Here is a 4,958-nt window from a genome sequence, read left to right on the forward strand (position 1 = left end):
GCCAACCCCAAATCGGGGCACAGCACAGAGAACAATCTGTGTGCTGCCCTGTCAGCTCAAGCTCCTGGGCTGGGAAGTATTGGGAGTTAAATGTATGGAATTACACAAATCACAGCAACTGGCATCACCCAGAGGGACAATCCAAGGCCCAAACAATTCCTCCACAGTCCACTCTGGGAAAAACACCCTGTGCCTGCCAGGAGCTCTGACCCTGCTTTTCCTACCAGCTCCTGAGCAGTGTCAGGGCCACCACGACGCCTTTAAAATCCAGATAAATCCCAAATCCTATACAGTGAATAATCCAAAGAAAGTACTGAATTGTTGTCATTAAAAGCTCAAAACTCATTAAGAATTCTATGACAACAGTGTAATGGACTCCCAGGAACCTCATGAATGCTCTCGGTTTCATTTTTGTGTATTTTTACTCCCTCATTCGGCAGCTTGTAAAACTTATCCTGGAATTCAGAGGTCAAGCAGGATCGACTTTGGATTGACCTTCACCTCTGTTCCCACTTTGTGCAAACACAACTCGTGCCCAGGTGGGTGAACTCATCACCTCAGCTTTTCACTCCAGAGTATCCCCTCCTTATTTCCCTGTAGATGAACTCAGATCCACTCCTCACCTCCACTGGTCATCCAAGCGTCCATTCTGTTCCCCACAGGCCCTGGTGGCCCCAGGGAGCTCCCTTGGCCTTTCTCCTGCCCCTCTGCAGCCCGAGGTCGCTACACAAACAGTTCTTGTGTCCCCTCTAAATGACCCCGGGTTTTCTGCTCAATGAATGGCATGACCCGTGCCCACTGCTCATGATTCACCCAACCAAAATCAAGAGCAAATGTTGCTTGGGCTTTAAGAACTTGAAATAACTCTGAAGCAAAAGAAATCACCTTTTTCTTCTGGTTTTTATTTTTATTTTTTCATTTAAGATGCTGGACTTGCCTCTGTGGATGTGTGCTGAGCTCTCACTGCAGGGGACTGTCAGGCCTGAATGGCTGTGAGTTCGTGTTCTTCTCAGTAGGGAATCAGAAATTATTCTTAGACCATAGAATTGTTTTCTGAAACCTTTCCCCTTTCCTCTTTGTGCCTTTGAATTTTTCAGCTGTTCCCTGTTGTCACTTCCCCTGCCTGACTTCTGTGCAGCTCCTAGCTGGGAAAAACTGGGAAAACTTAGGGGGTACAGAGGTGAAATTTTGGGCTGGATTTTCCTAACATTTCTAATTTTGCTGAACTTATTTCCCCAGTGAGAAGAGCACGAACTCACAGCCATGCAGGCCTGACAGTCACTGCGGGAAATCTGACACAGTATTAATAAGTAACCTTTCCTGAGAGCAGTCACCACCCCAGTCCTCCAGCCTTGTCAAATGTTTGCAATGAATGGACCCAAGTTCTAATCCTTAATCTAAATTTATGTCAGCTTTTGTTAGAAAGATACCGGACAGTAAATCATACAAGAGAATTTTAAAATTGCACAAAGAATAACAGGCCCAGGCCAAACCCAACCACCCCCATCACCGCTCCACCCCAATTTTGGGAGAAACAGTGATACAGTTTATAAATACTCTCCTTCCACACTATTCAGTCCTTCACCGCACATCCCCAGAGAGGAGTCCCTCAGACCTTGCTCCCCTGAACACCAGGAGAGCTGGAGTTTCACCCAGATCCCACATTCCCATGGCAGTTAATCCCAGCAGGGAGGCAAAGAGGAACCCTGCATCCTCTGACATAGCCCACAGCACGGGCAGCACCAGGAGCCCTCCAGGCTCAGACCTCTGGTGCTGAAGCCTCTGGGCTTTGGCTGATCAAACACCACAGCTCTTGGCAAAGATGCCAGGAGAGTCGTGATTCTTCCTGTCCTGAAAGAGAGGAGGAAAAGAAAATTAAGTCGACTGCAGAAGGATTCCAGCTCTCAACTTCTGCTCTGATTCCTCACTCTGGGGTTTTATCCATGACAAGTGACACCAATTCAGAGTGCCCTTTTCCAGCATTTTTATTCCTAACTATTTCAGACATTAAAAGGATGCTCATTTCTCTTATTGTATTCTTTGCTTAATTTTATTAGAGGCATTTTCATCCCAGACCCCACTTGTCAGTTCTTCAATCCTTTAGCACTGGACTTGGCACAAAGGGATACCCGTGGTGCTGCATCACAAGAAATCCCAAAGAGAAACCCCTTCCAAACCTGACGGAGAAAGCTTTCAAGGCACTCCAGAACACAGACAGCTTTTCCTGCCTTGTCAGGCCACACCAATTCTGTCCCATCCACCTGAACTGTGCAGGTGAGGAAAAGGCTTTCCTTGCTCCTCGGGAATCACTGTCTGAGACCACAGATGTCCATCCTGGGCAGCACCTGGAAACAACGTGGGAAAGGCAAAATGAGAGTGTTTTCTATCAGAAAATTACTACTACTAATAAAAATAACAATCAGAACTTCTGGACAAATTTAGTAACATCACTTTGATATGAGAAATACAGGCCATGCCCATCCTTCTAGCCCAGGTGAAAACAGGAAGGAGAGCTAGAGGAAAAGCAGAGTCCCTTATTTGATCTCTGGACACAAACGGAGGCCTTTTCCCTGTGAAACCAAACTCACCCTTCCAGGGTTCCTGAGATCAGCTACGAGGAGGCTTTTGGCACTCCAAGAGCAGCTGGGTCACAGCTGGATGCAGCTTGGGTCTGGGAGACACCGTGCTCCTTCTGGAATTATAGCACGCAAATGCCTGCTCCTGGCCCCAGGCCCGGAGATAAAATCTGTGGGGTTTTTCCCTGTGCAACATTGTTCACCCCTCCCAGGTTCCTGAGATCTGCACAGAGGAGGCTTTGGGCACCCCAAAGGCAGCCAGGGTTACAGGTGGGGGCAGCTTGGGGCTGGGAGAAATCCTCATCCATTTGGAATTTTATCAGGCAGAAACCTGGCTGGGTGCACAGGTCTCTGGACACGACCAGTGGCCCTTTCCCCTGTGAAACAAAACTCACCCTGCCAGGCTCCTGAGACCACTTAGGAGGAGGGGTTTGACTCTCCAAGAGCAGTCGCAACGAGAGATGCTCACACAGAAGGCCATGCAGAAGAGGAAACGAGCGCACCCGCAGCCCCCCAAGGCGCGCCCCAACGCCCCAGACCCGGCACTGCCAGCTCGGGCAGTCCCATAAAGCATCCCCCGCCTCCGCAGCGGCGGGACAGGCGGGGCCCGGGGTCCCGAGGAAACCGAGCGTGCCCGGAGGCGCGGCAGGACGGCAGCGCAGCGCCGCCTGGCGGCGGAGCAGGAGAGCAGCGCCGGGCCCCATGGCAGTATCGGTACCCGTGCGCCCCCTGCTGTCCGCGGCGATGCAGCGCCCGATGCCGAGTTCCACGCCCGTGTCGCCGAGGGAGAGGGGCACCGCTGGCTGGGGCCTCCCCGCCGACACGGACAGAAGCCGAAGCAGAAGCCCCGGTGCCATTGGCGGCCCCTACCCAGCGGGCCGGGCTCCGCCGGGCCCGCGGCCCCGCGCGGTATCGGGTCGTCCCGCTCCCGTCTTCGTCGCACCCGGGCCCTGCTCCTGGCATGAAGCGCGTCACCGCCCCGCGCCGTCCCGCCCCCCGCGCGTCATCGCGTGCGTTCGGCGGCCCGCCCCGGGGGCGGTGCCGGGGGCGCTACCCGGGGCGGTGCCGGGGCAGTGCCGGGGGCGGCACCGGGGGCGGTGCCGGGGCGGTGCCGGGGGCGTTCCCGGTCGCCGTGCCGGGGTAGCCCGGGGAGCGGTTCCGGGAGCGGTTCGGGGGGCGGTGCCGATTGCAGTCCCGGTCACTGTCCCCAGTCCCCGTCCCCAGTCCTGGTCCCGGTCCCAGTCCCCGGTTCCGGTCCCCGATCCTGGTCCCAGTCCCAGTTCCCCGTCCCGGAACCCGATCACGGTCCTGGTCCCAGTCCCCAATCCCGGTCCCGGTCCCTGTCTCCAGTCCCCGTCCCCGATCCCGGTTCCGGTCCCTGTCCCAGGTCCCCGTCCGCGATCCCGGTCCCTGTCCCATTTCCCCGTCCCGGTCCCCGATCCCAGTCCCGGTCCACGTCCCCGATCCCGATTTTTCCCCCCCTTTCACACTGATTTTTCCCCCGATTTATCAATGACTTTTTTCCCCATTTTTTCCCATTTCTCACTGATATTTTCCCCCATTTTTCAGGGATTTTTTTCCCCATTTCTCACTGATTTTTTTCCCCATTCTTCATGGAGTTTTCCCCCCGTTTTTCACTGATTTTTCCCCATTTCTCACTGACTTTTTCCCCATTTTCCCCCATTTCTCACTGATATTTTCCCCCATTTTTCATGGATTTTTTCCAGATTTATCCCCATTTCCCACTGATTTTTCCCCATTTTTCATGGACTTTTCCCCCCCGTTTCTTACTTATGTTTTTCCCCGATTTCTCATTGATTTCCCCCCCCCCCCCCCCCCCCCCCCCCCCCCCCATTTCGCACTGATTTTTTACCCATTTTTCCCCATTTCTCACTGATTTCTTTCGCCATTTTTCATGGAATTTCCCCACCCATTTCTAACGGATTTTTTCCCCACTTTTCCCCATTTCTCACTGATTTTTCCCCCCATTCTTCAGGGATTTTTTTCCCCATTTCTCACTGATTTTTTCCCCCCATTCTTCATGATTTACAGGATACTCTATCGTGAATGGAAAGCAATTAAAGGAAGGGGGGAGGTTACCAGCCACCTGGTCAGCTCAGACAGCAGAGCTGCACACGCTTGTGAGAGCCTGTGAATTATAGCAGGACAAGACATTAAATATATTTACTGATTCTAAATATGCATATGCGGTAATACATGCATTTGGAAAACTATGGGGAAAAAAAGAGGTTTATTAAGCTGCAGAAGAAAGAAGAAAAAAATTGGTTTACAAGGGATGGCAAGCAGTGGATACCAAAAGCTCTAGCCTTACAATTGTTAAAACAACTTCATTAAAGGAGTCGTTCTGTGCCTTCTTTGGGG

At 52.5% G+C, this 4,958-nt stretch overlaps 1 long non-coding RNA gene across 1 annotated transcript; it reads right to left on the reverse strand.

Annotated features, from left to right (window-relative positions):
• Positions 1-886: 886 nt before the first annotated feature.
• LOC148217332 (uncharacterized) lies at positions 887-2,346 on the reverse strand. The gene is made up of 2 exons (XR_015801089.1): positions 2,178-2,346; positions 887-1,851 (listed from the first exon to the last, which is right to left on the reverse strand). It is a non-coding gene; the product is annotated as an uncharacterized LOC148217332 (long non-coding RNA).
• Positions 2,347-4,958: the final 2,612 nt, after the last annotated feature.

The sequence above is a fragment of the Sturnus vulgaris genome, unplaced genomic scaffold (genome assembly GCF_052056855.1).
Source record: "Sturnus vulgaris isolate bStuVul1 unplaced genomic scaffold, bStuVul1.hap1 Scaffold_869, whole genome shotgun sequence".
NCBI classification, from domain to species: domain Eukaryota; kingdom Metazoa; phylum Chordata; class Aves; order Passeriformes; family Sturnidae; genus Sturnus; species Sturnus vulgaris.